The 13,918-nt window shown below is 33.9% G+C and overlaps 1 non-coding gene across 1 annotated transcript; it reads left to right on the top strand.

Moving 5' to 3' along the window:
• Positions 1 to 3,555: 3,555 nt before the first annotated feature.
• On the top strand, positions 3,556 to 3,666 carry LOC140894106 (small nucleolar RNA R71). Its single transcript, XR_012153656.1, has one exon. It is a non-coding gene; the product is annotated as a small nucleolar RNA R71 (small nucleolar RNA).
• The last annotated feature ends 10,252 nt before the right edge of the window (positions 3,667 to 13,918 follow it).

Below are 13,918 nucleotides of genomic sequence, written 5' to 3'. Positions count from 1 at the left end.
GTCATAAATTACGTCAGTGAGGTGACGTCATGGCTTATGTGTGGATGGGACAACGGACGGTCCGAAGTCGGGATCGGACGCTCTGATCGTGTTCGGAGGCTCAGAACTGGGTTCGAACGGCCCGAACTTCGTCTATAAAAAGGGGAGCCGAGATTCATTTTCACTCGCACCTCTCCTCTCTTCTCTCTCAATTCCTAGGCCTTCTAACTCAGATCTAGGGATTTTTAGACGTCCTATAGGGAATCCGGAAGTGGAATAGCAATCCAGGCGTCGTAGCGGAGCAGTGGCCTAGTTTTGAGGCAAGCGGCAGCAAAGGGCTGAAGACGGACGCATGTATATATTTGTATTCCTAAAAATATTTAGGAGTATTCAATAGCTTAGTTAAGGCTTTTAGAGCTTAATTATTGATGCATGGATAATTACATTGTAGTAGCAGTAGACTGGACTAGTAGGCTTGAAGTCTAAACCAGTGGTGGTAGGATTTGCCTGCAGTTGTTAGAGGTATGTAAGTACTAACCGAGATAGCCGACATGATATATATGATTATATGTTGCATGAGTATGTGCTATATGTTTTACCATGTTTTACGGCTTTAGCACATGCATATTTTTACGGTTGACTGCATATGGTATGATGTGAGTCATTGACGGTTTCCATCGGTGAGGGGTTACTCCTTATGGATTCGTGTCTGGGGAGACTCAGCCCCTGGTTTCGCTATCACTAAGAGCGGCCACGACGGTGGGTTTTGACGCTATATTTGATAGGAGAATATACGAGTACCCCGCGGAGTCGCTCTTTTAGCACGGTACTGTATATTCATTGGCGCACTGAGTAGACTATTTTAACCAGTATTTTAAAGTCATTTACTTTCTGCATATTAGTCTATATATCATTGCTTTTGTATTGAGCGTTGTCGCTCATGCTCCTGTGTTGGTTTCTTTTGGGATTCCTTGTGGCGGGGCAGGTTTGAGGCTGGACGGTCCAGGTGACTCGCAGCAGGGTTGAGGTTGCTACCTGTTGCTGCGAGACTTTAGTGGTAGGGTTTGTTACCCTAAGACTTTTGATTTGGTTGTATAAGAGTATTTATATACTATTTTATCGTCGGTTGTATTCTGCTGATTGGATTTGTTGTATTTGATATATTCCGCTCTTTACACTTTAAGTATTTATTGGATGCGCTAATTAAACTCTGATTAGATAGTGGATCCGGGTAGGGTCGCTATAAAAACATTAACTTAAGCTTTCATGCAATAAACATAACTTTGATGTAGCCATAACATAAAAATATTTGGGGTGATGAAGTATGAGTAGTGTGACAACCGTCATAATGAGCTATTCATAGTTTTCTGTTGATCAACAAGCATATGGCATTACGCCCGTAAACTTTCATTCTTTGGATAGCCGCTTTGGAGCTCATCCCAAAGTGCATATCACGTATAATCACCACAAGACGCATAAGTCATCAAAATATTTTTCATGCACCATGTCATACTTCGTATCATAACATAACATGTCATGCCATTGTCATACATCTCACAAAATCATGCTCTATAAGCTCCTCGTGATACTACATGCATAAAGTTCTTCAAAACTTTTCATGAGAGAAATGTTTTTCATGAGAAATTCACATAATCATGTCATACATAGCTTAACCAATTCGTGTGAGTCATTCCGTCCGTCCATCATGATGACAATATATATCAGTTTATCATATAATAAATTGCAATGTTTTGATAAACACCAAAAATGGGGAAATTGTTGGGAAATTTAGTTTTGGTATTTACAAAAGAAAGCCAAAATACTTGAGCAACTACAAAAAGGGCTAAACTGATATTCAGGAAATGATGACATCACTATGACCAACAGATACAGTTTACGTTGCCAAACTGAATCACTAAACTGAACCATCAACGACCGCGCTAAAGGGATACAAAGCAGTTGACCTCGCTAAACTGAATCCATCAGTTTACCCTTGCCAAACTGATTGCTTCAGGGATACAAAGCAGTTTACCTCGCTAAACTGAATCCATCAGTTTAACCTTGTCAAACTGATTGCTTCAATTGTCCACAACAGTTTACTACCGTGCTATTTTCGGATAAGATCATCCTTACTCTGACATCTCTGCAGAAGGTAGTGCCGCGATACTAAGGGAATGTCGGCTCCAAAAATCGTTGATGATAGTGACAAATCCAACGGGAATAATTCAAATCTTATGAGAAAGACAATTCAAACTTATGACCGTTGGCAATCCAAAGGGTATAAATAGAGATCTTGATCAACATCAGAAGATAGGTGAAAATACGCACTGAAAACTCTGTCATTCTTACGAGAACACGAAAAGCTCTTTATGATCAAGATCCGATCAAGGAACTCAAATCACAAACGTTCAAAAGAATTATTCTGATCATTGAAGGGTCGATCTTGTGTTAAGAATTTCGAGTTACATTTACTCTATTGTTATATCAGTCTAGGACTCAAACTAAGGTGTTATACTAGGAGTTCTTGTTTAGGCAGTGTTTAAGTCCTAAACTGGATTGGGTTTGTGCAAATTACTTGTATAAATCAAAGTCTTCTAGTGAAATCCTTCCGAGGTGAAAGAAAAGGTGACGTAGGAGTGTTTGAAATCTCCGAACATCCATAAAAAACTACTCATATCATTTCAGTTTACTCATCACCAACACACACCCTAAACTGATATTCACTCAGTGTTTTAAATCTGCAGTTTGACATATTTCCGCACATATTTTGTTTGCCAAACTACATTTGACACTAAGATAAGCCTCGAACTCATTCCTTAAACTGATTGAGTTCAATATTTCCTACTAAACTGCTTGAAAGTATATTCACCCCCCCCCCCTAGACTTTCAACCGATCCTAACATCATTCATAGATTGAATGTTTTGAATATTGATAGACTCTTGCTTTTGAATGTATGCATGAATTTCATCTTCAAAATGTTTTCTTGGAGGTGGGATATAAGGAGCATAACCTTGATGATTTTGGTTATTTTGAAAAGGTTGTTGTGAAGGTTGTGCATTATTATCGTTCCTCCAACTAAAATTATGATGATTTCTCCAACCAGGATTATATGTTTGTGAAAAAGGATCTAATGTTGGTTTTTAAAATTGTTAACATAATTTGCATGTTCATGGAGACATTCTTTAAATGAAGGCAAAGTAGGACAATTTTTTGTAAGATGATCATGTGTGTCACATATATGACAAATAATTTCTTGAACACTTTTTAATTGATCACTCCTTTTCATTTCTAATGACTCAATTTTTCTTGCTAAAGATGCAATTTTGGCTTGAATATCTACATCATCTTTAAGATGATAAATACCAATCTAATTTGTTGAATTATTGGTTTTACTTGGTGGTTCAATTGAGCCTATATTATCCCAATTTTGAGTATTTTCTGCTAATGACTCCAAATATTCCATAGCCTCATTTGGGTTTTTATCTTCAAAAGTTCCATTACACATGAATTCTATCATTTGCCTATCTTTAGGTATTAAACCTTCATAAAAGTGAGAAACTATCCTCCATATTTCAAAACCATGATGTGGGCATGTATTAAGTAACTCTTTATATCTATCCCAACATTGATAAAATGTTTCCCCTTGTTTTTGAAAAAAAGTTGTAATTTGTCTTTTAAAAGAGTTTGTTCTATGGGAAGGAAAAAACTTTTTTAGAAATTTTTGTTGCATTTCTTCCCATGATCTTATTGAACTTGATCTCAAATTTTGCAACCATGTTTTAGCTTTATCTTTTAAAGAAAAAGGGAAAAGCTTTAATCGAACAATATCCATGCTACAATTTTGATCATTATAAGTGTTGCAAACCTCCTCAAATTCCCTTAAATGCAAATATGGATTTTCAGAATCTAGGCCATAAAATTTGGTAAAAGTTGAATGATTTGAGGTTTAAAATTGAAATTAGATGCATCGGGAGGAAAAACTAAACAAGATGGTGTACTAGTTCTTATTGGATTCATATGGTGTCTAAGTGTTCTTGGTTGTTCATGTTCTTGATTTTTATTATTATTATCATCTTGATTATTAGAATTATCCTCCATGTTTAAAATATTTTCAGATACTCGAACAAGTCTACCACTTTGTTTACGACTCCAAACAATCATACAATTAAAAACAACATACTATTTACATAAATAACATAAATAACAAAAATTAAACTTAATTTATACCTCCCCGGCAACGGCGCCAAAAACTTGCTACAACTTAAATTGTAATTCACCCAAGTGTAGGTTGTCTGCAAGTAATATACTCGTGAGTACGAGATCGATCCACGGAGAGGATGCTGTAAGTTTAATTTTAGCAATGATATATTATAGATGAAAATATTATTATAAAACTTCAAATACACAAATTATAAAATTGTCAAGGTTTCAAAGGTTCATTGTTGGTTTATTTAAGATTTCTTAACAAAAATAAATAAAAAAACATAAAATAAGAATAAAAATAAAAGAACAATGAAATATTTAAACAAATATATCATATAATATAGTTCCCACTATATTAATATCAGATTAACCAATATTTAATACATGGTACCCATAATATATATATAGATGCATAAATATAAACATAAAAGAACAATTAAATATTTAAACAAATATATCATATAATATAGTTCCCACTATATTAATATCAGATTAACCGATAATTAATATATAGTACCCATAATATATATATAAGTGCATAAATATAAATTGACATAAAATTAAATGTTAGATCAAATCACCATATTTCATTTAGAACAACCGGCAGAGCCACGCTATCGTCTAAATAAAATATATGACTTTTGTTTTATGTTAGATGCGAGAAAGTAAATATTAGTTGCGAGAAAGTAAATGTTAGATGCGAGAAAGTAAATGTTAGTTGCGGAAAAGTAAATGTTAGATGCGAGAAAGTAAATGTTAGTTGCGGAAAAGTAAATGTTAGATCAAATCACAATATATTATTTAGAACAACCGGCAGAGCCACGCTATTGTCTAAATAATATATATGACTTTATTATAAATTGATACATATATTTATCGTATATAATTATTTTAGTATTTATTGTATCATATTAGACAACAAATCAAGGTAGTCACATTTAAGGTACCAAGTATTTGATGTAAATAGATAACAATAAATCATCCAAATTATTCCTACAAATAAAGATCAATTAGTAAAAAAAAATAAAAATAGAAAAGGAAAGAATATAAAAAATATAAACAATCTTACTTGACCAACAATGAAACTTTTTCACCTTGACATAAAATGATTTAGCTTGCCATGAACATAAGACTCAAGAGTAAGGATAAAAGAAATTTCATACTTAAACTTGGAGAAATATGCACACTCAAACTCTTATTCTTACACACACAATATTTATTTTACAAGTGAGGTATTTCTCTACATTTTTGCACACTACAAAGGTTATACAACACATCTAGGGGTCGAAAAACCGTTGTACTTTTATGTGTTGTCGTAAGTATAACATACAACAACGGTTTATATTCGTTGTGGATTCCAACATATGACAACGGATATGCAACAGTAAATATCTGTTGTCGTACACGCTTTTCGACCACAGTTTATAACCGTTGTGATAAGTTGTCTTTTACCACAGTTATAAACCGTTGTCATAAGTATAACATACGACAACGGTTTGTATCCGTTGTGGATTGTAACATATGACAACGAATATGCAACAGTGAATATCCGTTGTCGTAGACACTTTTCGACTACGGTTTATAACCGTTGTGTTAAGTTGTAAACCATTGTCTATGTAGGTGTACGACAACATATATGCAACTGTATATATCCGTTGTCGTTAGCTTATTACTCAACCACATTTTAAAACCGTTGTCGTATGTTATTTTTCACAACATCTATTATTTGTTGTCCTCGGCATTTTAAAATGTTGTCATTATTTAATTTTCACTATGAATTCAAAACCATTGTCTAACTTAATTAGTGGTATATACCCATATAAAATAAAATATTTACTACATGCATAAAATATGTGGAAATAATATATATCTTCAAGTCTCAAAAGCTGTTACATGCATCTAAATACTTTCGAAATTGTAGCGCTAGTAATTTTGAACCCAACCTGTCATGTAAGTTGTACAAAAAATTTAGATCTACTTATCTGACTGAATTTTCTAATATTTTGAATCACGATTTTCAAAAACAGCTTCTCCTCAATTGTTAAGAGTTCGATCTTGAAACAAAGCGCTTCTCCTGAATTTCCAAAAACAGCTAGCTAGTTCATTTCACAGCTTCATGCCCATGCCCGACATGACTTCCAGTCACCCGACAACCAAAACTACAAGTAACAGCAAATACCAAATAGTGTTACAAAACAATTACAAAACTCAACCACACACCAAACGAGTTATCAATAGTTTGAGCGAAAATAAGAGTTGTATACTATAAATAGGAAGATGAGAAGAATTAAATAAAATGAAAACCAACAAAGAAAACATTGAAAAGTAGCTTGAAATGACCCATAAAGATGTAATTTTTGAATGCTCTTTACATACAGTTGACCTCACACATGAGATGCCAAAAAGAACACAAAGAATACAGAGGCAAGAACAGAAAAGGGTAACCAAAAACAAAAAAAAAGATGGATCTTTGGGGATATGGTGTCATCAAAATTCTGGAGAATTGGAAAATATCAAGCAGTGACCCAACAAGAAATGAAGAAAGTTATCCAAACCACAAAATAAGTTTCCAAATCTGCCTCTTTCTGCTCAATGAAGAGTTTTAACAGTCACTAGCGAAACAATTTCCTTGAACCAAAGACAACGAAAAAACCACGGAGAAATAACACTCCTTCCTCGTACATTTGCCATTTTCAAGACATTGAGGAGTAATAAAACAAGAAGCAAAGCAAACAGAGAACAATATGCACATATTTGTTCTAATTGAAAATCGGGAGGAACTTATAACGAGATCTTTATGGGACCTCATATTTTGCAAATTCTGAGGCAAACAGTAAACAATTACTACCAGATTATTAGGCGCATGAATATGATAACTACTGTACAAGTTATGATAAGATCCAATGATACAAAGGTCTTCCAGTGGTCTGTAAATAACTGTGTATATAATGGCTCATACATTAATTCATTTCGTCCGTTGGATGATGACAGTGATAGCGAGTGTGACCAACCCCATCTAGACTTGTTTCTTCCTACTTTCATGATTCTCATCTTATGCTTCAGCCCCACCCATTAATTTACACACACACACACACACACACATTCCATTAATTATTTCCATTTCATTTTTATATTATAGTAAGAAAACCTAATATTTATATACCTCTCTTTGTAATGAAAGTAGCTAACTAGCTTTAAGACTAATGGTGATTGATTCTTGTTTTATCCAATATACGTACCCTAATCCTACAAGAAGTTAGATCAAAGAATATTGTTGAATTATTTTCTCATAATTTTGGCCTTGACAAAAGAACCCATAAGCATGCAGTGTGCACCAATAGTGTCTATGTTAAATCCTCTACAAGCTGTCAACTTTAAATTTGGAAATTAAGAAATCATGTCTGAATCATTATTAATCATGCACCAAAAAAATTTTGGCAACCAATTCTGTATAAAAGAACAAAGTCAATGAATTATTTGGTTTCAGGCATAAACATCCAAAAGCATAAAAAACTCATAACCGAAAGATCCACCTCTAATTGAAAATAGATAAATTGGGACAGTAAAGTACAGCTGCATTTCCATGAATCCAAATCTTTCATGATTTTTTGTCCAGAATATGATATAATCGTAAATAAATATACGTACCTAGTAATCAATATAATCTTGTATGCATTCCGCCCATTCGGAACGGACTTCATTAATTTCTTCCATTGAGTACTCTGTTTTCACGAACTTCAAACCACAAAATAAATTATATTATTACCCAAATAAATGTAAATGACTTTGGAAAAAAATAACAAGACAATTATTTGAGAAGATTTACTATAGCGGACAGTGAATTCTTTTCACTGTTAACATTTCCTTCAATAATATCTTTCATAAATCTCATGACATAATAACCACATTGTTTTGCATCTGGTTGTCGAGGACCCTGTGTAGAAGAAAGCAGAATTCACTGTCTACAAATAATTTTTGTAGATGAATCACAAGTAAACATATATATACCTCTTGTTTTGTGTCTGACTTAGCAGATAACTTGTCACTGTAAGTCTCCATCAGAGTAATTCTGGTATACTCGGAAGGAACCCTGCTATGCAAGCTCAGTTTCGTAGCCTACAAGTAGAGTGTAATTCCAGTCAAAAAACATGAACACAAAAATCATTCAGATCGAGCGTTTCCAATCATGTAAGGAGAGGTGTCAATATTGCATGTGGCTAGAATATTGCCTGTATAGATATGCATGGAAAAGCATGTTATCATGCTGTACTAATCAAGATTTGCAGCGGAAAATAACAACCACATTAAAGAGCTTTCGTTAATATTTAAAGGTCATGAGTACAATACAATAAGAACTCGTTTCAGATTAGTTATACATGCATTTAGATATATATCATAATTTTAGATTGAGAACACTAGAACAGACCTTTTCCTCTTGGGGTTTGCTTCCTGTAAACCATGCATGAGATGTAAGGGCATCAATTTGTCTCCTCGCAAATGCCTGGTAGAAGTACGTACATAGCCATACAAAAATGGAATTAAAGTTATAAAATATTTTTCAGTTTCATGAGTACTTTTACGAAGGTGATTTATTGTCAATGAGTTGAAGACATACCCTGTCAAGAGGTATATCTTTTGCATGTTGAACTTTCGTTTGTATAACAAAACTACTCGAATCAGCCAAGATCCCGCCAACTTCAACAAAGTTAGGAAAGTTTCCACAATATCTTCCTGATACAAACAATGGACATCCAGATGACAGGTCTGGTATATGAAATGGATGAAACTGCAATGAGATCGAAAAGTTATAAGTTGGATAGACATGTTACTCAAAATTCTGTATAATCAATTAAAGCAATGATTCGAGATAATAAGATTAGAGTGTATAGTAAGTGTGGAAGCATTTTATTATATACTGAAAATAGGGACATGATCTAATGTAATTTTGTTCTCTGCGATTTAAATTGTGATCATATATATTCTGGTTAAACGAAACAGTTAACAAACAAAGTATTTGTTCTGTTCTAATGATATTATATGATGACACTGTCATAATTCATCATACCTCAAGTGAATCGAGATCCTTGGAAGCATCAAAGCTTATTTCTGCAAGTATAACTTTTGACGCATGACTATTTGTCAATTTAATGAACAATATAGGAACATTCAGCTTGAAGATTTCATTGAAAATACCATATCTGGATATTAAAAAATGATTCAATGAACTCTGAAAGCAACAAATTTGATGGTTATACTTCAAAAATCAGCAATAAGAAATGAAGAAAATGATTGTGAATGTGAACTAAGGAAGAAAAAGGAGAATGCTTTAAAATGGATATTTCTCTCGGTACTCTGCTATCATATATACACTATAATGTATGACTGAAATGAGCATTCATTCAAGTAATAAAAAGACTAACTGGCTTATCGATGGAATCCTTGATGAGGGTAGTCCACAACGAATTCGAATTTATAACCACAATGGAAAACACATCAACGCAATAGTGAAACAATAATAAAAACCAGCAGAATAGCAAAAGGAGCTCACTGCTCACCTCAATAAACACTAACATACAAAAAAAAAGAGCTCAATCCCTACTCAAGCTCGAGTTCATCATCCTACTCGAACAATTTCAGTAAAAGAGCATACTGCTCTTCACGCTTCTTTTGCAAAAACTTTGAAAAGGAAAAATGATAAAAGAGAAACTGACACAAGCATAGTGGACTAATTAACAACTAATCCACAATCTTAATCATCCAATTCTCCCTCACAGACATTTCAACAAACACTTAACTTACCATCAAGAGGACTGAATTTTTTCCTATCTTTCTTCAGAAAAAATAAATTCAATGATGTATAACAGAATTAAAAAAAAATTATATGACATTGAAAGAAATCGGTACCTCCTTGAATCCGATACCTTGAAAGCAGAGATTTGGCTACTTGTGTTTTCTCCTTCCCGTATTTTCTTCTTTTTCAAGCTGAGTTTTCGAAAATTTCAAGTCAATAGGACGTATAGATACCGTTTCAAAAGAGAAATCCCACGCATCCAAACTTGAACATTGTTTGAACAAATCCCTAAAAAAAAAAGAACACAAAACAGAGTCTCGATTTTTAACCCTTTTCTCGACATTCACCAAAAGCCCAAACAACAATAAATATAGACCCTCAACATATACTAAAATACAACGAAGCATGAGCACGAAGCAAGAGAAGAAAGGAACGAAACTTACACAGTGAAAGTCGCGACACTGTAGTTCCGATCCAAGCATTAAACTCACGATTGAATTCACGATTGGCGTTGCTAAGGCTTGGGCTAGATGCAAGGAGGTCGGACGACCATTTTTCGGCGATCTATCGGCGCCGGAGGTGAGCTGGGTTGAAGGGGGCGACGGGTTTGGCTAGGGATTGGGTTTCTCCCGTTTCTTCACTAAAGGCTCAAGGCGTGTAGTGTATAGGTTATATGTATTATATCGTGTATATTTTTTAAATTTAATTAATAAATTTATTATATTGTGTATATTTTTTAAAATAATAAAAATAAATATAAATAATAAATAAAAACGACAACGGATTACAAAATGTGTTGTCGTAGACCTCCAAAAAATGCACATAGACAACAGTAAATTTAAACCGTTGTCGTAGATCATAAAAAACCCGTTCATAGACAACGGTTTTTAAAAACCGTTGTCTTTGATATATATAAGACAACGGTTTTGTGAAAACCATTGTCGTTTCTAAATAAAATATGGCCAAAAACAACGGTTTTTTTAAAAACCGTTGTTAAAGACTAAAAGACAACACTTTAGATATAAAACCGTTGTCTTTATAGTGTGGTTAATTCATATATTTGTTGTAGTGAGTAAAGTTGGTGGGTGCTTGTCTCCTTGAATGTTAATACCCTGACCCAACTTTAATTGACATGTTTGATGCCTTAGACTTCCGATTTGGATTTTGCACAAAACATATAACACGTAGCCCTTTGTCTGTAAATGTATTTTGACATATAATTCACCCATTTTCGATAAAAGGTGAAATACTTATGATATATTTACTCCAAGCTAGTCATAGTAAAAGTAAATCTGTCTCCATTTTGATGTTTGATTATTTTGATCATCTTAATGAGGTTTTTGGAATTTCTCGTGTTCTACAAAGTTGAAGATGCCTCTTTTTTGATTCTACAGGATTTGAGATTACTCCAATATGACCTTTGTAGCTTGAGTAATTTTATTTTTACCAAACCTGCGCAAAACATAAAATACAACATTTTTAGTAAAATATTTAAATATAAACACATAACACTAAAATAATACAACTTCATAATTTTAATAAAACTTTAATTTTAAAACACAGTTTTTAACATATAAATAATTACAAATTTTAAGTTTCATCATCCCACTATGGATAATATATCAAGGGAAAGTGTTAACATGATAATGCATGCAACATAATAGTCGTGAAATAATATATTCACGTAAGCCATGCCATATAAAAATTCAAATATAAAACATACATACTCAACTATGATATTTCGGATAGTATGTCTGTATCTCAATATGAGCAACCTAGAAACACTACTCTCTAGTCCAAGCCTATAAATATATAATTCATCATATCACTTACTGCATACTAAAAGTCTTAACTAGACTAATAACTACTCACAGAAGCTAATCAAAGTCTAGACTTATACCTCCATCCGGCGTTAGTCATTTGATGTCGATAGCCTTAAACTCAAGGCACAACTCCGCTATGATTCCAGTAGTGTCTTGCTATCGAATGACCCTCAAGAAGACGCCCAAAAGCCCTCCAAAACCACAAAAAAGGAGAGAGAGTGAAGAGTGAATTGGTGAGTGGATGTGAAGCCCTGGGCCCCTATTTTTAGACAATGATCGGAACTACTGATCCAATGTTCGGAGCTTCCGATCTTTAGCTATAAAACGTGTGTTCTTGATTGGACAACACACTGATTCCGATAGAGTTCGGACCTTTCGAACTGGGGTTCATATCTTTCGATCTATCTCACGTCAGCTCACCAATCAGAAAGCTCATACTTTCTTATTCAATGGCAATCGGACAATCCGATCTTGAGTTCGGAGCTTCCGAACTCATCCTCTGCCTTCGAAGTAAAACGTCGCTTCCGAACCAGTTCGATGCTTCCAAAATACTTTTTGGAGCTTCCGAACTGTCCAATAACTTGATGTCCCATTTTTTTTACATTTACAAGAATCTAGATGCAAAAAAGTGTGGGGAATTTTTCAAATGCAACAGTGCAGAACATGCATCGCGTTTTCAAGTACAACGACTCGAGATTGAAATTAAAATCTAATGACCATAACGTGCATAAAAATATTTGAACAAAGGATGCAATCCAACAGTCAACAATCGGTTCCTATACGGGCGCACCAAAAACTACTACTTACAAGAAAATCTGAACCGACAATTAAAATCTTATGAAAGTAAAAGAAACATGAGTTTTGATAAAATAATCTTTGTGCGAAAAATGCCTTTTAAAACATTCATGAAACTAAGCATAAACTATCATAAAGAAACAAACAACAAAAAGGATAAAAACTTAAAATCAATAAAACTCGTCGTCACGAGACCGTAATTGAAAATACTAAAATATAAAATTTTATTTAATATTAACTCTTAACGGTCGTGCATCAAATAATTTAATAACGAAAGAACAATAAACATATGAAATCTTCTTGCTTTAAAACGTTAGAGTTTCGAACAGTCGTTCCATGCAATGCCTTCGCCTCTTGGAATTTTCGGCCTTTACACCAAATCTTTTAATTCAGTTTACATCTGAAATCTAACTGTACCAATCAAGAATACTGAGTCTAAAGACGCAAAAAGCATATACATACATATATCTTATATGAAACATAAAACTTAATGCAATGGCATAACGTAAACATATCATAAAAACTTGTCATTTAAGGGTGATGAGATACATACATTTGTGGCAACCGTCGTATGAGCACATATTTTGGAAAGGTCATCCCCGGACCTCATCCAAAGGTGCCAATTCCACATTTTCTTGAGCACATATTTTCCCCGAGCTCATCCTAGGGTGCTAGTTTCACATTCTCTTGAGCACGTATTTTGAAAATGTCATCTCCGGAGCTCATCCCAGGGAGCCAATCCTCTCATTCTCGTAATTTCCATCTCGTATTGCCACCACAAAGTCACATACACATCAAAATATTTTCATGCATCAATACATAATAACTTTGTCATACTTTCTCATCATAAACATCATCGTCATAAGCATTTTCTTCATAAACTTTCTCATAACTTCATCATGCTCATCGTAAAACATTTGCTTCATAACAATTCTTATCGTTCATGAAACATACTTAAAATGTAGTGACCCTGCATGGTATCACCTACTAACTGGCAACTAATAGCATGCATTAAACTTAATACAGCAAAATAACTTAACAGAGTAAGACATGCAGAAACAAAACCATAATTTACATATCATCTTAGTAACATAATCCAGACTTAAATCTGTAGTGATACGACCAAATCGAAATCTTAAACAGTAAACATTATACAGCTATATCCAATCCTGCTGTATAATAAAATCCTCAAGGCTCCTGCTCCCTAGTCCTGCCTTGAACTATCAGCTCCGTCCATCCTGCGACCTGCCCCATGGAATAGGGTGTCCAAAATAACAACTAGGACGTGAGCGCTAACGCCCAGTACATAGACATGAGTAAACATAT

This window comes from Henckelia pumila, chromosome 3 (genome assembly GCF_033568475.1).
Source record: "Henckelia pumila isolate YLH828 chromosome 3, ASM3356847v2, whole genome shotgun sequence".
NCBI lineage: Eukaryota > Viridiplantae > Streptophyta > Magnoliopsida > Lamiales > Gesneriaceae > Henckelia > Henckelia pumila.
The sequence above is the reverse complement of the archived record's forward strand: the minus strand, read 5'-3'. Positions and strand labels throughout refer to the sequence as shown.